Source organism: Zonotrichia albicollis, chromosome 2 (assembly GCF_047830755.1).
Source record: "Zonotrichia albicollis isolate bZonAlb1 chromosome 2, bZonAlb1.hap1, whole genome shotgun sequence".
NCBI classification, from domain to species: Eukaryota; Metazoa; Chordata; class Aves; order Passeriformes; family Passerellidae; genus Zonotrichia; species Zonotrichia albicollis.
In genome coordinates, this window is record NC_133820.1 from 70,278,976 (window position 1) to 70,303,117 (window position 24,142).

General features: G+C 43.2%; 1 protein-coding gene across 15 annotated transcripts in view; it reads left to right on the plus strand.

Annotated features, from left to right (window-relative positions):
• The window catches only part of ELF1 (E74 like ETS transcription factor 1), an 87,725-nt gene that overhangs the window by 141 nt on the left and 63,442 nt on the right, over nucleotides 1–24,142 (plus strand). For 3 of the 15 annotated variants that reach the window (XM_074535470.1, XM_074535481.1, XM_074535483.1), the window contains exon 1: nucleotides 21,381–21,539. The exons of 2 other annotated variants lie outside the window; for them this stretch is intronic. The gene's annotated coding sequence lies outside the window, so the exon portion shown is untranslated. Of the gene's footprint in view, nucleotides 1–10; nucleotides 164–4,989; nucleotides 5,065–15,840; nucleotides 15,955–21,294; nucleotides 21,540–21,604; nucleotides 21,746–21,779; nucleotides 23,877–24,142 lie in introns of those variants that run through there. 10 more of the 15 variants (XM_026793652.2, XM_074535473.1, XM_026793651.2 and 7 more) reach the window with 9 other exon arrangements.

Below are 24,142 nucleotides of genomic sequence, written 5' to 3' on the forward strand. Positions count from 1 at the left end.
GAGTGCCGCCCGCCGCCCGCGTCCCGCGCTCGGGAGCACCGGGAGGCTCAGCCGCCTCCCCTACGGTGGGGAGAGACACCGTGGACCACGGGTTCGAGCCCCACCGCCGGCAGCGCCCCGTGCCAGACAGTCCCTGCCCCGCGGCACCCATGGGAGATGAAAGGTGTGGGGAGAAGGGCGGTGACAGGGTGCGAAGGGGGCCGGGGAGGCAGCGGGCCCCGGCCGGGCGGCGGAGCGCGCCCTGGGGCGGCGGCCAGAGGAGCCCCGTCCCGCCGGGCGCCGCTGCCAACTTTCTGGGAGTTCGGCGGCGCGTGTGTCGGGAGGGCTCCGCTGCGTGCCAGCTTCACCTCCTCCCTCTCCCCACTGCCCCCGGCACCACCGCCCTGCCCTCCCTCTGTCCCTGCCTGCCTCCCTCCTGGCCGCCCGCCGTCGTGGGGCAGGAGAGGGGGGCCGAGGGCCGGCGCCGTGCCGGGGCGGGGGGACGGGGAGGACACGGTCACGCTCGGGCGTCCCCGGCACATCGGCCCCGGATCGCCTCCTCCGCTGCTTCCCCCACGTATAAAACTCACCCCGGGCTGATGTTCCACCGCACACCGTCACCCCCTCCCTCCCCCTCCGCCCTGCCCTGTGTGACTGATCTCCCCACGGTTCTGCGAAAAAAGTCGTGTTAATTCACCGACTGCAGCTGGCAGCCTGTTTGCTACAGTCACGCACAGGGGTGGAGGAGAAGCCTGCGGAGTGAGTCATGGCTGTAAGAGGCCCTCCGGTTGTTTATGGCAAAAACAGGGGGTGGCTCATTCAACATGTGGGAAATACGGGGAATAAGAGTTGCCTCGATCCATCCTGCGAGGACAGGGCAGTGGTACCTGTACCGAGCAACACCTGCCCCAGCTCGCTGTCGAGCTGCCTGAGAAAGGAGGTGGGGAGGTTGCCTTTTCCTCTCGCAAGGAGGGCTTGCGGTCAAACTGTCATAGCTAGCTGCAGGAGTTTTGCATTTGTCAGCATTTCCACTATAAGTGTACTTTTTATGTAGTTCACAACATGGCTATAAATATGCGCCCTGGGTTGAAATTTGATTGATGGCATCTTCTCCATCTAAGCAACTTTTGAAATTATTCTGCGTGGATGCTAAGTGGAAATCCATGGAAAATTCCGGGTTTTTTATGTTTCTTTCAACTTTAAAGTTTAGCTGCTTACACACATGGACTCATTTATAGCTGTTGGTCCAAAAAACTTCCACCCCCCTTCAGTATGTTAAATTGGGAAATAGTTTAAAGGCTTTATCTCAGTAGGCATTGGTCATTAATTAGTGCAGCAGAGACTCTTACACGGTCCCTGCTACCTCGAGTGAGGGCACCCAGCTACAAAAGGGACACGGGACACTGTGTGTCCTCGCAGCTCTAACCCCCAAGTGCTAGGGCAATTCCAATGCCTCGGCACCACAGACAAGAAGCTGGTGTTAAAATCAAGGCAGAATATGCTAACTTCCCTCCCTGGGATTTTTTTTTCTTTTTTTCTCTCTCTTTTTTTTTTTTTTTTTTTTTTTTTTTTTTTTTTTTTAAGCGTGTCCGTTCAATTGCTGCTTCTGAGATAGGGAACAAGCCCAGTATTTGGGAGCTTTCGTTTTGTGTACCTCTGTATACGCGCTGGGTCTGGATCCCGTGAAACATGCCTGCCACCCAGTGGATGTCGCTGATCTCTATACATTCCATACATTTACCGCCTCTCCCCTGAGCCCAGCCCTACCCCGCCGATAAGTTTGCAAAGCAAAGTGCTCAGGATGCGGGGCTCACCTGCCCGCCTCGGAGCTGTGCCCGAGGATGGTGTGACAGGATGTGCCAGCATCCTTCCCGGCCAGCTCGGGACTTGACAACGTGTCCCCCAAGGTGTAGCAGCTCTCTGGCTGGGCAGCAGTGACAATGGGGCAAACAACTGTACGCAGAGGGAGAGGCAGCTTCGGAGCTGAGACAGCTGGAGAATCGGATTTTGCAGCTTGATTTCCTTTGCCGTTGATTTCCACATAAGCATAAAGGTTTTTGCCCGTGGTCTGTTGGGTTTTCTGGGAGCCTGGCCTAAGTCCCTGGGATCTGCTTTGCAGTTATGCTAAACTTAACCATCTGGAACATAAATGAGTGTCTGTTTGGTCTCTGTGTACAGAAGATGTTTTGCAGGTCTAAGCATGTTGGAAATACAAGCCTTGAGTGTCAGATTTGCTGACTCAGTGTCCGTAGTTTTTTGCTTTAATATATCTTAGTTTCCTGTATTAAAAATATACTACTACCATATAGTTGCCTGTATTAAAAATATACTACTACTACTATACACTACAGTAATCTGTAAAATAAAGGATACAGTGGATAACAGTATCCTTTATCTTACAGATTACTGTAGTGATGAGAAGCATATAAGAACCTAAGAGAAAAGAAATAATTTCCTCTGTGATTTGAAAGTGTTTTATGATGCTCTAGTGAACAAGGGCAAAAAGAGGAGTTTGTGTGTTAATTATAGCAAAGCTTCAGTGGGAAAAAATGTGGCTACGTCAGCTGCAAATACAGATTTATCTAGTTAGACGTTGATGCATATGAGCACTAGGAGACATTGTTAGTTAACGTAAACCACTTAGTTCTAATAATTTCTAAAATCTGCTTTGCTTATCATGCTTTTAATACTGCATTTTGTAAGTAATTTCCTAGATTTTCTTTCCTTTAGGAAAAGTGCCAAAAAGCAGATAGGCAGCCTAGGGTAGAATATTTATTTGTTCGCTGTCCTTCATCAGCTGGGTTCACAAGGTAACACCTGGGACTCTGCTGTCAGAGCCCCCTGCTGAGGGTAACCAGTGGTGGTTGGTCATGGCTGTGCTGTCTTGCTGTGCTTGCTCGTAATTGCTGGTGCTGTCTGATCGCCAGGAGGAGCTGAGGAGAATGTGGAGGTGGCCTAGCAGACATCTACTGAAAATGCACACAGTGCAGCTTGGTTTTGGACATTTGACCAAATGCAGGTGAATTTTTCATGGGGGCAGCAAAAGGGGGACCTCCAAAAGGGCTCCACCCCCCATTCAGATCTATCATTGGAAGATGGAAGAGCATTAAAGTCTTTCACATTTCCAGACACATATTGCCATTGGGAGACACCATTTTCCCTGGTTTTGTTCTGAAAACAGCTTAAGTATTTTGGCCAAGTTCTTCTAATCCCAGTCTGCCTCTTTCTGCACCCCTCACTCAGAGGTAATTCCTACAGCACATGGAACAGAATTTAGCCTGAGGCAGACATTCAACTTGGAAAATTTCAACCCAAGCAGTCAAAGTCTGGCCAAGTTACAAGCAGCTGGAAGCAGCATCTTGCATTGGAAGTATTCAGCAGCTGCCTAATAGGCAATGCTACAAACTTCACCAATCCTGTGTATATGTTTATGTACATGGAAATGTGCTGCTGAATTACAATGTTATTTGACTGGTTACATGGTCTACTAACTGTTCTTTTGGTTTGTTGGTTTTTTTTTCCTTACTAGAGAAAGGAACCTAAACATCTTTGGTTAATGCTATGAATGATTTTCCTTACTCACATTATTCATTGTTTTCCTGGCTGAAAAATTGAAAACTTTAAAATGGAGCCTCTGAAATAAATGACAAGCCAGGGCTTACTCGCTCTGAATACTTCAACATGACTTAACGATTGTTAAAGACCAGTTTACAGTAGAACTAAAGCAAATAGCTTCCCAGCATTTTGAATTGTAAAAAACCCACATCTCCCAAATTCCTAAGCTATTCATCAACTGCTCTATTGTAGCAGACTCACCCTATATTGTGTCCCTGATATATCTATTAAGTCTGCAGTGAAGTGTGAGTTTAAAACAATTGTGCCATGGAGTCACTGTGGAATAAATACTACAAACATTGGCAGAGTTTCTTCATAAATCTTTCTTAGTTTAGAGAGGAACTTAGGCGTGCCTTTCTTCTATGGGAGCGCAGCTGTTTCTTGTGAGGTTCCCTGGGGGCTGGATCTTGGTGTAAGGCTGGTTAACAGCAATATATTCACAGCTTCTGTGATGATATCGCCTCATTACCAGCATATTATGTTCAGGTTTGTGCACGTGTGGAACAAGTTACTAGTACACCATACTCCAAATAATTTTTTTAAATGATCAGCATCCATCAGAAGGCATTTTTCATGCAGCCACGTACAAAGGAACCAGGATTGTGGTTACACCAGCACGATAGGGGACTGTCCTCAAACTGATAATTTATTGAAAGAAGGCTTAAGAATTTGTGCAGAGAATCATCTCAACAGGAGTTTTCATTGCAGTGCTGCAACTGCAGTGTGGTCTTTGGCTGTGCAGCAATATAAATATTGCACAGAAGTAGGAAAGTACATGGCATTAGTAAGATCACAGGAATTCCATGTCTGGTTTTGCTGCTCACACGTGAGGGAGGATGTGAAATATTAATAAGAGCACGGGGACCAAAGTGATCCAGGGTTTGGAGACCAGGTGTCACAACTGCAGATTGTACATCTGAGGAACTATATGGTGCCTGTATATATCATACATGTGTGTAAGGAAAATACATGATATTTACTTGACCATCCAGTGTCTGAGAGATGAAGTTGGGCATGTTGTACTTTGAACTAATAAGTGGCAACGAGGGCAGTAAAGGATTGTAGTGGATTTGCAGTTGCTGAGAGTGTTTAAAGTTGCTGGGTTTTCTTCTTAAAGATATGCTTTCACTTGCTTTGGTGGAGGATGTTTCCAGTGTGTGTTAAACAGTGAAGGACTGTACTCCACTCACCTGCATTTTTCCCTAGATTGAGAAAACAAGATTACTTGCGGTGCTTTCTGTGTACTGTAGCACATATTGCTACCTTGACAAGATTACAATAAAATGCTATACTTTAGAACTTGGCTGGTTTTCTCTTGGGTCAGGAGCACCATTTTTTCTTGGTGCCTAATTTGACTTCTGGGAGTGGGATTAATTATTGTGTACTTCCCTCTAGAGTATCACCACATCTGGTGGCAGCTGGTGACAGGATATCAGATCCTCACTTTACACAGTCCCCTCCTATTCCCAGGTTGGTGTATCACCTTTCTTTGTTCAGGATGCTGTCAGTTCTATTCCCTATCTATATATAGGGATTGAAAAGGGTTTTTTCTGCCTTTACATAGGCAAGCTCAGTGTTCAGAAGTCAGCTGCTCACTGCTCTTCCCTTAGCCATCCCTCTGTCCTTCAGGCATTCCCCTCCTGCAGCCACATCTGCTGCAGGCAGACAGAGGCAGGCAATGTGCACATGGCCTGGCAGCAGAACACCCCTGGCAGTCACTAAAACAACAGAGGGTACGTCGGTGAAATCGTTCTGTAACCTGAAACATGACTGACTGCCTGAATCAAGCTGAAGCATTACCTGCAATGCTCCTTTTCAGGCAGCTTCACAATAAAGTGAAAGTTTAATTTAGCTTGGGAATTGAACTTGAGCCTAGATAGCTGCGGGATGGTGCTTTACAATTCCATAGTCCATTCTTTTTTGAGCTAACAAACAGACACATTTTTTTTCGTTCTGCAGCTGAACTAGAACAAATAGACTCTATAGAGTTGAAATATTTCTTTCTGTAAAAAATGTATTTTATTGCATGTACTGTAGTGTATATGGTATCAAAAATCTGATGTTCAGTCTTTTACAGTGGTTTTGGTTTGGCTTTTTCATTCACACTTTAAGATATCCTATGAAAGTTTAAGTTAATAAAACATTTTCTATATAGGGTGAGTTTAATGGAAGTTTTCTTGTTGAGAACAACTGAAACTTGAAGAGGTAAAGTTCTTGTAAGTCACTATCTTTAGACTTGAAAGTATGTATATATGAGTGTTTCCACTGACTTGAAAATACTCAAGCACTCCTCTCAAACATGATTTTCAAATACACTTTCCTCATCTGCTCTATTGAGATGTTCATATTTGGGAAACCAGTGATGGTACAGCCTTCTAGGGTTTGGCCCATCTGCCTGTTGCTATGTTCATTGGAGTTAATAATAATTTACTATTGATTTCTAGGACATGCAGGAGTCAAACACAAGTATAAATCAGATTGGATGATTTCAATTTTAAAGAGCTCTAGTTAGGCTATTTAATACATTTTATCTCAGAAAATGGCAGACTCAGACAACAATGAATTTGGCATTCGATTTTGATGTTTCAGTACTTGGATAAAACTTGTGTTAATATGAGATGATAATGAATGTTGCCACATTGTGTCTCCTTTGAAAGTGCAGTCGTGGGTTGTACTTTGCCACTTTGTGGCATCTTAATGTGTTTGTAATATTTAGTGAGTTTCATTTCCCTTCCTGGTTGTGAGGTGAAACAATGTTTGAGGCTGAGATTAAAATTGTCAGAATTGTTAAGTGTCCATTTCAGAGGCATGTCAAATTTTAACTTAATACTGTTAAGTAGTTGAGCTATATAGCTGCCTGTTTGTATGTGTAACAGCACAAACTTACGTGTGTAGGATAGTTGTACACCCTGAATTAACAAATACTAGAAACAGTAGTAGGACTGTGTTATCTGTCAGGTTTGATTTTCCACCTCACCACAGCCAAGTGTCACTATAATCAGAATAGTCAAGAGTTAGATGTTTTTAGGGAATGCATTACTCTGTACCTGTTGTGCAAACTTCCCATTTCGTGCCTAATCCAGCACACCTGTGGCCAGTGAAGATGTAGTTTTTCCCACTCTCCAGAATTTAACTTCCTTTTATTTGTATGTATGTACAGAATTATTTTTTCATGTTAAAACCTAGTACTAACACCCACTTGTCCACTCTAGGCAGTGGATATCCTGTTTTTTTCCCTCCTTGAATACAATAGTGACATTAAGCAGTTACATTGTCTGGAGTTCCTGGTGATACAGGCATCAACAAAATTTAATGAGGTGTTTCAGCTTGCTTGACCTTGTTCTGTGACTCATTTGCATGTCATAGGTTCAGGTAGAAAGCCAAGCACTCTCCAAGCCCTGGCAGAAGCTTGCTCACACAGTGTCTGCTGCTGCAGCTTCTGTTTGAGCATCTGCTGCTGCCCAGAGAGGCTCTGCTGCTGTGCCATTTTGGCAGCTTGCACGCCAGCCTGCGTTGGATGACTCTGGGTGTGCTTGGGCTCTTTGGAGAGGGGGCATGAGCTGCTGGTGGAGCAGTGGAAAAGCTGTAGGGTTCTGCAACTTGCTGCAGACCTTTTCCAGGCAAGGGGGCATTGAACAGCATTCTGGTTTTCTGTTCTCTCATTCTGTTAAAAGGGAAAGGTCTAGGAGAAATTGAAAGGTCTGTTGTTTTTGAGGTCAACTGTTGATCAAGAGAGCTACTGCAAATGTTTGTTTTTAGGGAAGCTGAGGGTGGACTTCATCACCAGTTTACTGAAGAGGTGACAAGGTTATGCCATCCTGTGCCATAGGATTTGTGGTTTTTTTAAGATAAATGACAAGGGAAGTGGTATTGTGGGTAGGAGGACAGCAAGACTGGTCAGAAAAAGGGTGTGAGAGTACTTAGTGTTCACATACTGCCATAGGAACACTGAGTGATCCAACTTTGTCATTGTTGAATCCAACATCCAGTTATGTTGTGATAATAATGTGTTATCTAAGGAACAATGAATCTCTAGAGCATAGTCCATAGCTGTGATGTCTGCTTGTCTTTTGCATCAGTCATCCCCCCACCCCTGGCAGCTGGTCACTCATCTTCTGCGTGCTTTTACTGCCCCTGACCTGCCAGCTGAAAACAGGAACCCTTCTGTTTCTGCCAGAACTATTTTGCTTAACTTGACTAGTTAAAACAGTAGATTTATTTCACTCAAAATGGACTGGGGAGCCTAGGTGGCAAAGCTGAGGCAATTTCTGGTAACTGTGCTGAGAAACTGCTGGGGGCAAGGGTTAAGGAAATCAGTGGTGTGTTAGTGGAGATATTGGAAGTGAGATGTATCCACAGAATCTAGAAATGTAAACTTTTCTCCAACCTTGTGCTGGCAGACCTGTGCCAGCATTTTATGTTTGCCTCTGCTAGAGGGGAATTATACCCACATGTAGTTTTGTGCAGAGAATAGATCCCCCAGCATCTGCTTACTTCTGCTGAGGTAGAGCTGAGCTCTTTTCTTGTGTGTTTGGATTTTCATGTGCTCTGTGCAGCTATCTTTGACTGGATGCCTTTTCAAGTGAAACCTTCATCTTAAGCCATCCAGAACAAACCTCTAGGGATCTTTCTCAGGTTTTCTTAGTTGACCTAATTTTATGGGTTAACAGATTTGGTCTGAAGGATTAAAAAAATATTACTAAGAATTTTTCAGATTCAGTTTTCAAATGTTAATATTATCATGTAGCAAAACTTGGCAACCATTGCAAGTATAATATTTTAATTAATGAAAAAACTTGTTTCTGATCATAAGTATACTACAGCCATGATTGTGAGAGGCAGAAATACACTTTTATATTCTTTGCAAATGACTGTTTGTGAATATTTTTCCAGGATGTGTCTATTATGTTAAATTGTTTTCATGTCCTTAAGATTAAGTATACCAGTATACATCTATCATTATTGTACCCTTTTGGGAGGGGAGGGAGTGAGGGCATCATTGTGTACCTCATTTGAGGTGAACTATTGCAAACGCATGACCTAAGGTCTGTGTAGCTGCTTGCTTTGCCTCTGGAGGTACATTTTGGGGCAGTCTAAAGCAGAGGTCAGACAGAACAGATTTTCAGGGCAGCATGTTTTCAGGATGTTGTTGGCATAAAAGGTCTTCCTGTGTTTTCTGCAAGAAAACCAGTATGTTAACCTTTGTAGATGTTGTGTTTTGTCCCTCTGAAATAAAAGCTGAATCAGAAGTGGGGGTTTGTAGTCTCTGTTTTATCACTGTGTGTGACTAGCAGCTAAAAGGTCAAGTCTTACATGAGACTCTTACTGTACAAGCCCTTCATTGTGTTTACTAGGTAGGTGGGGTATTTCTTTTTTTCCCAAATCTATACACATTCGTCAAAGAAAACTACTAATTTCATGTTTTCCTGAAGGGGGGAAAAAAAGTATTTTTAGAGAGAATGCCTTTCCTGTGGAGAATTTCTGCAAAATTCCGTGTTCTTCACGCACTTTGAGATTCAGACTAGGTTTCAGATCTCATGTCTTTGCCTCAACACCCATCAAGAATATTACTTTTTAAAAAATTCTTTAAGCCTTTAGGTCTCCTGGATTCACACTTTCCTTTTTTCAGATTGACATCAAGACATGTAGCAGCATTAAGTGTAATCAGACACTGTGTAGTTTGTTGGAGTTTCTGGTTTATGATGTGGTGGGTAACCATATCAACTCTCCCATCTATTTTTGAAGTTGGAACATGTATGTTCAGATAAAAGTTTCTATTCTGCATATGTTATCATCAGACTGAGCAGTAGTCTTGCTATAGGTGTTCAATAGGCGGAAGTATTTGTGCAGCTGTCATTTGAGGGAGAAAATGCATAATTGTGGTTCTTTCGCATAGCACTGTGATCATCTTTGCAGGATGACTGCTTTTTAGCAGAGCAACCTGTCCTAAATGGGAAGTATTAGGGAAACCATGGAATTTGGATACTGTGTTAAACTGGAGGACAGATGCAAGGGTGGCCTTATGAATGCTGTCACTGGTACTTTGCTGTTTGTCTGCTCCCACTTTCTTAGTTGCATTTTCAAATCATGGCTTTCAGTTTGTTACTGAACTGGAGACAAGTAAAAATAAAATTTTGGAAGGGCTTTTTTTGGTTTCTTTTTTTACTGTTCTGGGGAGGAATCCCTTTTTTGGGATTACTTGTTTCATCTGCCAGAAAAATATTACTTACCATCTCCAGATAAGCAGGGAGGAAATTAAAATTGTATGTGGATTCTGACTGGAACATGATCAGAGCTTGGGTGGCTTAAAAGCAGATGTCTCCAAGCTTTTGCTCTGGAGAGCCACCACAATCAAATTTTCCTATCTTTATTATAAAATGTATTTGAATGTTCATTGATATGCCTGAAGAATAGGGAATAGAGCTGGAATGAAAGAAAATAAGATAAAACAAATTAGAGAGGGAAAGAAGTAGAAAAAGACAATCCAAACTGGCTTTCTCCTTCTAACTGGAAGAACATGAGCCAGGGAAATGAGACACAGAAGAAATTGAATAGTCCCACTGGTAAAGTTGTGGTAATTTAAACTCCTATTGAATAACTGGGAGCTAGATCAGTGCTTGCAGAAGAATGTTGGGTTTAATTCATTACCTGTAGTGAGAAATTTACATCCCTCTCATCCATCTCAGTGTGTGGATATTTGTTTACTGAAGGATTTTTTGGTGTCCCTTTTAAGAGCAAAGTGTTACCTTTTGCTAAATGTGAGGAAAATGGACTCAAATCTGAATGCTGCTACCAAATAACATTGAAGACCAGTTACCTGTAATTAGAGCTTAACTTTCTTTCCACTTGTATCCTGAACAGAGTGTGATGTAGTTTTGAGGACATTAAGACCATGAAGCATGGACAAGCAGTTTTTTCACCTAATTAATGATCAGATTTTCTAAGTGAATTGTAGCCATCAGTGAAGCACCAGAGCTTCTCCAGTTGGATATGACCAAGAGGTCAAACTCAAGATCTTCCAATTCCTTTTAGACAGTCTGGATTTACTTTGCTGTGCTTTACACATGAGGAGGAAGGTACAGAAAGCCCCAGGTGGTTCTGTGGGAAATCAGGTGTGGTTGTTAGCTTGGGATTGGTGACAGTGATCAGACCTGAGGGGAAAGTAATGGGGAAAGTAAGTCAGTAAGGCCCCATCAGTGATGTGGAGGAAAAAGAGTAAATGAATTAGCAGCCTGCCACCAGCTCTGTTTTATCACGGTAGTGATATCTTTTCTTTTTTTCCCCAGAAGATTTCAACTTTTTGCACTTCTGGCATTTAATAAAAGTGAAAATAAATGGATGACAGGAGATATCTTTTGGGGCTTTGCTTGCAGGGCTAGTAGAAGTGTATTTCTGCTCTGCTGAGATAGATGGTATGGATGAACATGTGTCCAAAGTCAGGTTGGGTGGGGCTTTGGGCAACCTGCTCTAGTGCAAGAAATCCCTATCCATGGTGAATAGGATGGACTAGATGATCTTTGAAAGTCCCTTCCAACTCAAACTACTCTGTGATTCTGTGATGTTGATGGCAGGGAGGAGCTTTGTAGCAAAACAAAATATCAGTAGCCCTGTGGAGAAGGACTTGGACTTGGGAGTTCCTAATGGATGAAAAGCTAGACATGAGCCAACAAATGTGCACTTGCAGCCTGGAAGGTTGATCACATCCTGGGCTGTGGCCAGCAGGGTGAGGAGGCGATTCTCCCCCTCTGGAGATCCCAGCTGGGGTGCTGCATCCAGCTCTGGCATCCTCAGCAAAGAAAGAAGACAGGGACCTGTTGGAGCAGCTCCAGAGGAGGGCCATGCAGATGATCAGATGGCTGGAGCACCTCTCCTACAAAGTCAGGCTGGGACAGCCTGGGAAAGAGAAGGCTCCAAGGAGACCTTATTGTGACTTACAGAAAGGAGGGATAGGGACTTTTTATGTCAGATAGAGGCAATGATTTTAAGCTAAAAGTGGGCCAACACAACTACTAAATGATTATGCACCATTTTCCCCATTCCTCTGTTTTTCTTTGTCTACGTGGATTAACAGCTTTTTCTGCATTATCTCTGCCCTGCAGATCCTCATGTCAGGTCTTCACCCTTCTCCTTCCTGCCTACAAGCATCAGCTGTTCCCTGGGCACTGTACCTGTTGATTTGTACCCAGAGCACTCTCTCCTCTGTTTGCTCCCTATATGATCTCCAGCTGCCATATCACCACAAAAATGCAAATCTTCATTTTCTGATAATGCAGATAGCATTTTTCCTGTGTGGTGAATTTTCCAATGTGTTGTATAATTTTGTTTCGTAAATCCTGTACCTCCAAATCTGACTTTTGCTGGAATGGTGCATGAATAATATATTTGGGTAGCTTTGAAAACATTCACTGGATAATGCCATATACTTGAGTAGAAAGGGGAAATTTAGTATTAGGATATTGAGGAAAATTTATTAGGATATTGAGGAATATTTTCAGAAAATTAAGTAGAAGTAATGCACCTAACACTGTTACAATCACCTGGAACCACAACACTGAGAGAGATTGTTTAGGATCTTCTGGGGAAGCAGCAGCCTGCTGCATGCAAGTAAGGATTAGCAATAAAAGAATTAAAGCGTCCTTGTTTAGGGTAGGGGAGTTCATTTTCTCATGAAGCAGAGTAGCAGGAAGTAAGCTGCTGCTAGCTTATGCAAAGCAGCAAGGGATCATATCATAAAACCAACAGGCCTGAGGATGAGAGCAATTAATGAAAAAAAAACCAAAAGATAATTTTCTTTACTCTTTCTCCTTCCTCAGTGAGATCACTGACTACCGTAATAGAAAAGGTTGTTTTAATTATTGTTATTCTGAATATTAAAATTAAATTAGTTTGATGTTACTCTTCAATTACTCACACAGGAAGATGTCTGTGCTCTCAGTCACAAGTGGTATATTTTTGTCTGTTATGCAAAGCTGGCAAACATTTCTAATAAATCTTGCTAAAAATGGGGAGCATTAAAAGGAAAAGTTCAAGAAATAAAATTAGTTACAGAGAAGCAGTAGATGAAACACTCTGAATGGAGGCTACTGTGCTAGAATGTGAACTCCTGTTCCTTGGTGGTGGAGGGAGTTGAAGTCACTCAGTTCTAGTGGGGTGTTTTTCAGAGCACAGGTATCTTTAAAGCTGATGGACCTTCAATAAATGCAGGACAAAATGGATTATAAGTTTAAACATATATATATTGAAATGCTAAAGAAACTAAATTAGACTGAAATACTAAGAATGAATTATATATAGTACTTTGAATGTAGCATTGAGAATATTAAGCCTTTATGACAGGTTATTTGGGGAGAACATTGAACTGCTTCCATTAATAACAGAATGACCTCTGTCAGGAGAAAGCAGGAGGAAAATCACATGTGGGCAACTGTGCATGCCATAATGTCTTCTTGTTCTCAGCCTCTGCTTTCCAGTTTTGGTTTCAGGGCTCCCTAGACCACAGAACCAAGAAAGAGGATTCCTGGGAGGCTTTTGGAAAACACATCATAGTAGCAGCAATTCTCTCTGGAGCTGAACCTCCGTGCCTGTTTAGGATACGTCTGACTGCTGTACCTTGTTTTTATGGGCAAGGGACAATAGCAGAGGCCGTGGTTTGGTTTGTTGAACTGATCCACAGGATCTCAGTCCTACAGGATTTGCTGGTAGGACTGCTTGCCTGACTGAAGATGAGCATAGAGATGGAAACTTGTTTTTGTGACTGGAAATGTAGCTGAGAGATAAAAATGTTGGCCTTCCAGCAGCCACTTCCCCTTCCCAGCAGCGCTGAGCTCCTCTATACCCCTCCTTTTTGTGTCCTGCAGCCTTTATTTTTTCCCCCTCTCTTCTCCATGATTTATGTATTCACCAATTGGTTAATGTAGCATGTATTTGGATAGGTAAGCCTGCTACTAAAAATATTATTTCCTGAACAAGCAAGTAACCAGGTTGTGTTTCTAGCTAACTGTTCTTTAATAGCCAGGTCTTAGCCTGAGTTAGTTGTAATGGAAAATTGATTAATTCACATGAGCTTACTTTTTTCATAATTTATTTTCTATCTCCTGCCTCTCTAAGTTACCACTTTTATCTTTCTCCATTAATTAGAGTAGCTGGAAGAGCAGTAATAAACACACTTTCCTTTCCTTTGTGTTCACATCCTGAGCAGTGCAGAAATACTCTTTTGCATTCTTGTAAGCATCTAAAATATTCCTGGAACTCTAGCTCTAAAAATGATGTTTCTCTGGATTTCCTTTAATTCCATTAATTTGGTCTGCATCCGTACAAGGAATCAGCACAAGTGTGTGAGGTAGCCAGTGTGGCCTGCATAAGGTGGCAGGATTGAAAGGATAAAAGAAATCAGAATAGAAGTAAATATTTTTTCATCTGACTGGAGCAGTAGAAAAATTTGCAGCAACCACTCTGACACGTGCATCTGTTGGTTGCTCTTTTTTGTTATTGTCTGAAACACAAATGTGGATAAATAATTCCCTGGTACTTCTTTAAGACATCAGCAGTAATTTCCTGTGGTGCGGATGGCGTTCTGGGACTGCGCAGCCTCTGAAACCTAACTCTCTGGTTTTAAAAGAAAATTAATTAAAAAAAAAAAAAGAGGCAGCTGCAGAAGTGCAGCTTTGGGTCCAGAACTGTCCAGCTAAGGGCGGTGCCTAGCTGTTCGTCCTCAAGAGAGGGTTTGATGGGGAACATGATGATCCCTCCCCCTCTGCTCCCACCCTGTGAAGAGACCAAACAAAAACAGCAATACTGACACTGCTGTGCTGTAACTTTGGCATGTGTCTGTGCACTGGTGTCTGGGTGTACCAAATACTTTGTCTGTCATTAATAGCATTCCTTGCATAGAAACTTCTGAAAATCTCAGCTTCATTCTTGATTTTTATACTGATATATACAGACATTAAAAATCCACTGTGGACACTGTTTTGGTTTTTTTTCTTCTTCCTAATATGTGTTTATTATTCATGAATGTGTTGCAACACCCAGAAATGTAATGAATGACTCACAGAATGAGCAGAGGAAAAAAATACAGTTACAACTTTTTAATGAGGATTTCTTAGCCAAAGTGTCCCAGTTGAGAAACTCCTGTTGGACTATATAAAATTTGCCCAGTCCTCGGTTTTATGTTCTTTCTGGATGTATTTGCAACATAGTGTCACTTAGTATATATTTCTGTTCATTCACATGCCCGATTTTTCTTCTTTCTTGTATCAGGGATTACAACATTTGGACATCAAAAAGAAAAACTACAGAATAACATGTTTACGAATAGTTCTGGATTTTGTGTTTGTGTGCATAAAAAGGAAAAGAGCAAAGGCCAAGTCTACCACTACTGGTGTAGTAATGGTTTCAGATTAAGCTGATATTCTTCAAAAACTATCCTTGAAGAGATTCTGAAGCAAATACAACCATCCTGTTAATGCAGCATAGCTCTGAAGGAGTATAATAGTGGGGTATCTGAAGCTTATGGGATGATGTTGGGTGTGCTGTTCTACTTTAAGGATCAAACCTGACTTACTTTCTGGAAAGAATGGTTCTTATCCTTGGAAAGTCTAGACTTTTCTTCCATTCACATGTGTTTGAATTTTGTCAGTATTTATAAATTTTACTTCGTGTCTTGTACCACCTTACCTTTGTGTCTTTCTTGCACAACAGTGGGAAATCCATTTTTGCTTAAAACCTTTGAGTACAAATCTGTAGAGATAGATAGGCAACCTAATACTTGTCTTTCAAACCAGCTGTACCAATAAGTGATCATTTCATTTGTAAAGTTAAGGATCTAGCATAATCTTACTGCAGTCAGGATTGTACAGATGTGAAAGAAATTTTCAGAGCTGATACACATACAGTGTGAGAATTTGGAATAAAGACATGATATTGCTATGCCCTTGTTGGTTCTCTTGGGATATTTAGTAATTCAGCAAAAAAATGAGTTCATTTTGACTTTGTTTGTTGCAAATATGTTGTAGTGAGGTGTTCTGTATATAAAATAGTGTTGCCTTTACAATGCAAAATATACTTTGGCCTTATTAGAATTATACTATTTTCTGCCTTGTTTTAGAAACAGGTTGTGCCTTTTCAAACAGTAAACTCTTCTAGATTAAAAAAAAAAAAAGTAAATCCAGATAGAGTTAGCTCTTGTTGGTATAAAATGCATTCCTCTGTCCATTTCCTTCTGATTAGTTGCCTTGTTTCTTGTAGAGTGTGTGCTGGAACAGTTTCTGCAGATGGCATTCAAAGATGTAAGGAAAGTTGGCCTTTTTGTGGATCAATTGAGTGACTCTGAATGAAGAACTGGAAATTAACAAATTATAAGTGAGTTGGATTTTAGGATGCTGAAGCTTTAACTGTCTGTCTGAGGGTGCTTACCAGTAGCATTAGATGACACATGACAATTTTTCATTTTTCTCCTGGGAAAACCTGGTAACATTGCATTGTATTTTGAAAATATTTGCAGATCATGGTTTAACTCTTTTTGTTTCATGATTTTTGTGGGATCTAAACCTCACTGAGAGAAGTAGTGTGGGGTATAAATTTGTCCTGTCTCTATTTTCATTACTTTGCGTGACTTGCCTTTGAGCTGTGGGTTTACAAGCGTGACTTCTGTCACACCTACTGGCAGGGGTATTTATAGGATGTTAAATAACTTTCAGTGCACTTTCTGAAACAAACAGGCAAGGAGTGTGCAGAGGGAGGACAGAATAAGAGCTAGCTCAGGTTAGAAAGCCATGGGTTAAACAGTATCTCTGTCCCTCCCCTCTGCCTGTAGGGGAGGGACATTACATTACATTCCCAAGTAATGTATCTCTTTTTTTTTTTCTTTTTTTTTCTTTTTTTTTTTTTTTTTTTTTTAATGACTGTTGTGCAATCATGTGAATCTTAGGGTGAAAAATTTACCTGAGTGCAGGCCCAATGTAGTAGTTATTACTGCCACAGAGGGAGGTCTGATGTCTTTGGCTGGCAGTGCTCATCACAGTCTGATCTAGTTCAAGAGCAGCCAGCATTCTCCATCCTTCCCAGTCAGCTTTCTGCCACAGGAAGGCATTTAAATGGATCACTGGAAGTTTAACAGGTACCACATGGATCAGAACCAGTGCAAGGAGAGGATGGGAAGGGAAAAGTGTGGTTGGGGTTGGTAAAGAAGTGCTAGGGAGAAGTTGGAGCCTGTAGTTTCTGGCTGAGAGGGAATCAGAGATTATCCTGTGTCAGAGCTGTATCTACTACCTGGATTTTTGAAATTCTTTTCCTCCACAGCTTGCTTGTCAGTAGAAAAGAGAACATACCCAGATTTTAAACCAGTCTCAGAAATACTGAGAAGTACTTCTCAGCACAGGCAAGCCTATAACAAAAAGAGGAAGTAAGGAACTTGAAAGAGTGAGGAAAAGTAAATTGTCCTATAGGTTTGCCATTGCAGGGATGTGACCTAGCAACACCTTAGAGGTGATCCAAGAAGAGTTTGTGCAGGGCTGTACGAGGTCAGGGGTTTGTGGCTGTGTGGGATGTTGCTGTACTGCTGGCAAAGGCAGCATCTTTGCCAAATCTGCCTTCAGTGGGAAACACTGGAGGCACAGTTGGAAGGACAAAATGGACAAGGTTCAAGCTGCCTGGCGCTTGATTGTGAATCCATTTAATTTCAGACACCTCTCTAGCCCTTCTGCTACCAAGGAATCATTTCTGGACTTCTGCTACCATAGACTTGGGAAATACTCCCTTGTATATTTTGAAAGATGACATTTACTACCTGAAGGATTCCAGTTAAACACAGACGGCCAGGATACCTTCCCTCTCAACTTTTGAGAAGTATAGTGGCCTTTTAATATGCACTTTGTTTACTATCACCTTTCCTTTCCAACAATTCAACTGAAGTTCAGAAGACGAGCACAGTGTAAAAGTAGACTGTATTTTCTGAAATTCATTGTGCTCTGCTTTCACAGTATGCTCTAAAATATCACGGAACCCTGCCTTTAAATTGGAAATTAAGAACTGATAGCTGCATGGGCTGCTCTCCAGGTATCATCCACATTTCTTCTCTGAGATTCTTTTCTATTGAAATCTCTGAAAATGCAGGTTTGTAGATGGCAAGCAGTTGTCTTAAAAAATATCAGAAGTGTATTGCCTGAATTTGTGATTAAGTTTTTAAATAACGCAATGGTACAAATTTGTCTGTGCCTAAAGTCCTCCTTCCTTTGAGCATAGGAGTAACCTAATTTATAATCTGATGCAATTTCTCCATGTGTAAATATTTAGGTCATTATGCATCTGGCAGCATTAGAAACCCACACCAGTGTCAGCCTGTGTTGTATGTGGCATTTACCCCCACGGAAGGTGCCAGCCCACAAACCAAAGTACCAGGGCACTAACACTGTGATAGATGCATATCATATTTATTGGATTAAAATGTGATTGCACTGCTACTAGTGAGTGTTTCTTGGTGTTGTGCACAAGGAGAAAAGAAGATGCAGGAGTTTGGGTGTTAAGACTTGGGTGGAAGCTGGTTCAGGTGTTGTCCTTCCATACACAGTTTGGCATATTGGGCATATCCATTGCTCAGGTGTTCTTTGGGGCTGTGCTTGTGAATGGGATTGTTGGAGTTTTTCCTTCCCTTCCAGAGATGCCTGAGATGAACTATTTTGCAAAGCTTGAGATACTGGGATCCTACAAAAACAAATTCAAAGCTGAAGCTTCTTAAACCCAGTCTTGAGACAAAGTCTGATGAAGCCCCAAGTCTGTATGAGTTGATTGTATGAGCCTGAGCTGGGAGCAGGGTAGTGGGATCTCCTCTTGCAAGAGTGGAAAGGAGTTGGAGCATCTTGAGGTGCATTAGGAGTGATACCACAGGGTGCCACATGAATGGGGGCTTGCAAAGACTTCTCGTGTGGTGAACTCGTGTATAATGTAGCAGAAAAAAAAAACAAACTAAGAGTTTTGGATCTAAATTTTCTGCTCCCTTTCCTTCATCAAAACAGTATTTTCTCCTCTCCAACCCCCATCCAAAACCAAAAGCTGAACACAGTCACAAACCTTTCTTTTGGCTTGTGTTTATGAGACTAAATGGTTTGCCTTTCAGGTGGTGTGTCCTTGCATGGTTTCAGTTTCAGGCTGCCCCTTGTGCTTTGTTCTGCTCCTGTGCCTCCTGGCAGCCCATCTCCTCCCTCCCTTGCAGACCTGGAGCTCTCAAAGCCACTTGAGGAAGAGGGAGGCAATTACCAAAGCAGGGTGTGAAAAGAGAAGCAGCTTGCTTGGGTTCTCACTTGAGGCCAGCAGAAGTGAGAGCCACATCCAGGTCTCTGCCAGTCCAAGCCTGCTGGGCTGCACTGCTCCCCTTGGAGCACATGATTTGGCATGTGTTTCTCTGGGAGCTGGGGCCAGCAGCAATGTAAAAATTGTACTGTGCATTATTTATTTATTTATTTATTTGTGCAGCCTTAACTTTTCTGCTGGTGGGCTCCACCCTCTGCCACGCTGTGTGACTGCACAAATATTTGCTCTGGGAAACAGTGGGGGGAGTAGCTCAGTGCAAGGAATATGAGGCTGGGATGGAGTGGAGGGCTAAAGCTGTTTAAATTGGCTTAAGCTGTGCTGTTGGTCAGTGTCTAGCTATGTCTTTTGGGCAAATGGTGATCTAAGTTTCGTGGAAATACTCATCCCAGCAATGGGCAAGGTCACTTCTTCTTCAAGCCAAAATTATAATTAGCAAGAAACCTGATACAGTTCCAGGGATGAACATCCACCTGCATTCTCTCTTGCTAAATATGTTTACATTTTACATATGCTTTTAAAAAAAATACTGTTTCCAGATTTAGCTTAGAAACAGCAAAATGTTTGCATAGCTTGTGCTAATACATCACTACAAAATGATTTTTCAATTTAGTTGACTGCTTGGATAAGAATGTGTTGTTTCTTTCCTCTCTAAAACATAACTATTAGACTTTCTTTAATTATTAAAATGGTGCTCTCCCTGTGCCAATGTCACAGTTCCTAGTAACCGCTGTGCACCTGGGTCAGATTTCTTCCCTCCGTGCCCCATGATTTACAAAGGGTTTTGCAGCCCAAGAAACAAATGCTTTTAGATGTAAGATTGGATTAGACTTAAGTTGTTGGAGAGAAGGAATATACATCTGTTGTGAGAGGTGGAAAATATATAGTAACTAAAATAATGACACAGTGTTTTCTCCTCATGGGCTTTTTTCAACTGAGAAATACAAATGAAGTCATATTTTGATAAAGAGCTGTAGTGAAGATATTTCAGCACTGACTTAATTGATACTTTTAATCAGCAAGTCATAAAAAGTGTGCTTCTGCTTTTTTCAGATCTTTCACTAAAGCAGGCTGCAAAAATAGGATAATAAACTACATCTAATAAAGTCATACATCGGTAACTGCCCTTTAAACAACAAACTGAGACCAAACTTTGCTTTTAAGTGCCATACAGGTGTCACAAGGACTCAATTACTTGGAAGTAACCCCAAAATTTTCTTCTTGGTAATTAAGCATAACCAGTAATTGGAGATATTAATGTCCATAAAACGATGGGTTTTATGCAGCACAAAACTTGTGGGACTACTGGTTAATTATTACTGTAAGTGTTAAAGACAACTCTGCTGAAATACGTTTGAATTTATCTCAATGTGTTTGCTAGAAGTAGCTTCAGGTTTTTCTTACTCTCATCTTCCCTGCTCATTGCAAGGCTGCTCCTGCTGTTTCCTTGCCTCCCAGCTCCTTGCCATGCTGTTGCACCCTCTCAGGTGCCTGTCTGGCTTGGGTCCCTGTGCCACACCTTCCCTTATGGCCTGTGCGCTGCTTTGGGCTCTGCCTTTCTGGGAATTTGTGGGAAACCAGTGCACATGCCAGCCACAAACAGAGCATGACCTTACCTTTTACTACAGAAACAAGGTGGAAGTAGCTCTGTCCTCACCGTCTGGGCCATGTTTTTAAAATTACGCCTCTGTCAGGCCTTTCAGTGTGCCCTATGCAATCATAGAGCCTGTCCCAAGCACCTACACTGCTGAGGGCTTGGCGGCTTCCAGTGTGTTGTTTACTAGGCACGAGGCTTTGTTTAAAGAACATGAAGATGTATCAAAAATTTACTGGAATACCCGGGAACCCTGGCTCTGGCATCGGCTGTTTGTCCCTGTTCCATTGGATACTGCACTTACCTCAATTTCCCCGAGCATTTTGGCCTTCCAAAGTTTCACTCTTTTTCAGGAGTTGACCAGTTTGGTGTGAGTAAGATGATATTGGTTGAAAAGATGAGATGTTCCTCAGAAACGCGTTTGTTCGTTTCATTTAGGATGAGAGAACACAGTCTTAGAGAACGTGCCTGGGGAGGTTTAGGTTGGACGTTAGGAAGAATTTCATCAGAGAAAGGGTGGGTAGACATTGGAATGGGCTGCCCAAGGAGGTGACAGAGTCACCGTCCCTGGAGGTGGCACTTGGTGCCATGGTCTAGTTGACGGGCGGGTTTTTGGTCATGGGTCAGACACGATGATCTCAGAGGTCTTTTCCAACCTAATTGACGCTGTCAATTATTACTGGTGGACGGGCGCGGGGCGGGATGTTCCGTAAGGGTCGGAGGCAGCGGCGGGACCCGGGCGGAGCGGACGGCGCGGCTCGGGCGCTCCCGGCACACGAGGGAGCGGGGCCGAGCGGAGCCCGGGCGGGTCACGAGGCCGCCGCCGGCCCGTCCCCCCCCGCGCCCCGCCGCCACCTGCGGGCCGGGCCCGGCGGAGCGCCGGCCGCCGCCCCGGGGCGTGTCGTGTGGTTCCGAGCCGAGCCGCCCGGCCCCGCGGTGAGTCACCGTCCGGGGCCCGGGCACAACTTCCCCCTCTCGACAGGAGCCATTTTAGCTGCACGACGCTGCGGGGAGGCCGGGGCGGCGCCGCGGGCCCCGCGGCCGGGCGGTACGTGCTGCCCGGGCAGCGAGAGCCGGGCGGGCGGGAGGGCCGGGGGGACGCGGCGCCTCGGGCTGCGGGCGGCGGCTGCCGCGGCTGCCTCGACGGGCGGCTCCGCCCGGGGCAGCGCTCCGCAGCCGTCGGGAGAAACTGCGGGGAAGAGGGAACTTCTGGAAAAGCGCAGCAGCAGGGAAAAGCGAAATATAAATTGGGCCGTGAGTAAAGGGGCGTCTCGGGGCAGCGGCGCCGTGAGCTGCCTGAAGCTGTGCCTGTTGCTGCGGGCAAAGGGCACGGCGGCTGTGCTTCTCTGAGCAGCGCGCTGCACGAGTGTGACAGCTGGCTTGTAATGCTGCTGCGTTTTACACTTTTGTCTCCTTTTCAGCGTGCGGGGGTGCCGGGCTGGCTGCCGGTCGGAGCTCTCCAGCCGCCGCTCAGCGGGCTGTAAAATTCACGTATTTTATTTATTCTGAAGCTGTGTGTGCATGGACTCGGCTAGCATGGAGCAGGGCACGGTCCAGAGCGATTCGGGCAAAGTGTTGGCTATCAGCGCTGCGGCTTTGAACACCTCCGCTCCGCTGCTGTTCAGCCGGTGCGGTCCGTGGTGACTTTAAAATGGCAGATTTAAAATATCATCTCGACGATAGATCATTCTCTGCGCCCTTAAATTGAAGTTCTCTTTCTGCCGAAACAGAGCCATTAAGGGCAGCCGCCGCGGTGTCGTTCACAATAGAAGGAGTTAAGTTGTTATGCGGGCAGGTGCTCACCTTTTCCTGAAAATGCTTAAGAAATGGAAGTTATGGTGACGGTTTACACGGCAGACCAATTAGAAAATAGGTTTAGTGGTAGTTGTAATCTTGGAGGTAATTGTGGTGCGTCAAATTGCTTCTTAAACTTTCAGTGGATGAAAATCACCTTGATTCTCCTAATTACGTACCTCTGGACTCTAGCAAAGTTTTTGAAAAAGAATCTCTGTTTCCACCTTTGTTGAACAAAAGCGTTATCTAGAAGTTTTGTCTGAGTGTATAACTTTGGACCATATATTTCCCTCTGTCACTTGAGAAATCCAATTTGATATCTTCTTACTGAAAATTAAATGAGGGGGCACTTGAGCTGTCGTGCACAAGGGAATTTACTGACTAGAGCCTGTATCTGAGAAGTATCATGGAGTCTTGCTTAGTGCTGTGATCAGTTGCAGGGGAGGGAGGGAGAGGGAGGCAACCATTAAGTAAATGGTCATGTTTTGGGTGAGGCCGTCTCTTGTCTTCAGTTTTCCAAGTGTTCAGCCGTATCTTTCTTCGGCATCTTACAGTACAATGTGTTTTCACTATCTTTTCATTTTACATTTTGTTTTATTTTTCTTTCTGAAAGCAGCAAGTTTTGCAACTGTTTGGGGGATTTATTTGGCACATCGTTACATGTTGAAAAATCACAGATAAAATTACAGGGGAATTACTTGAAAAAAAAAGAGTTAGTAATAGAAGCTTTTTTTCTGAAAAATTCTTAAATATATTTGCATCTTTTTATCATCGTGACTTTCATTTTCAGATTCTAGGGCTCTCTGCTTGCAACTGGTAGAACATGACCCTCCCTTTCCTTATCTCTCTTCTCCCCTCCTTTCTTTTGCACCAGACCCTATTGAGACATCCAACCCTAAAATCTTGAGGTTTTAAGTTTTTCTTTTTAAGTCATCTCCCAAGCTGCACCTGCTTTTCTTGGGAAGAAGGCTTTTTGTTTTCTAAAGGATAAGTGGTCACTGCTGCTTTCTCTTGATCAGGGCTTCACAGAGGAGCAGTTCCTCTTTGAAGGCAAAAGCTGCCATGTTCATTCTCTTTTGCTGCTGTACAAGGACTTTGCCAGGGCTACGGACACATCTGTGGTGCAGTGGTGGAGGAAAAAGTGATTTGAAAGTCCTCCCAAGACTTACGGATGACAGCTTGGGCAGATCTCAAAGGCAAAGAAGTGGATTAGAAGGTACAGAGAAATGGTGTTAGTTTTTGAATAGCTGAAGCATGTGTTTGTCTCAAAAAAAGGAAAAAAAATCCCACCTTTCCCCCCCACACCCCCAAGGCAGGGATCTTTCAGTTTGAATTGTTTGTGATGAGAGAGCCATGGGAGTGGTGTGTCATCAGATGCCAGTTAGCTTGAACATTATTTCCAGATCCCTGCCTTTACAGAAGTGTTGGTTTTCTAATGTGCTCTTTTCTCATCTGTTGAATATTAGAATTGTCAAATCCATGGTCTTGGTCCTCAAATGAGAAGGAAAAAAGAGATAGACATCCAGATTTGAAGAATGTTGTCGGCCTGGTATAGCCTGATGTTTAAGGATTGCTGAAAACTCCTACTCTGGTGTGTGTTACTTTTTAGACACTTGATGTATGAAAAAAGCCGAATACATGAGGTGTGTTTCGGCACAGCCATATTCAAGGGAGGGAACTGTGGCAGGACTGTGCTCAGTGAGCTGATAGAAAAGAAAGAAAAATTGAGGATTTCCCTCTGTGTCAGAGGAGAAGCTGTGATCTCCAAATCAGCTTTCTCTTCTTGCAGGTGTTAGCAAAAATTTCTCAGCTTTTGCTTGCAGATTTTCTTGATTTCACTGACAGTTTTCATAACTC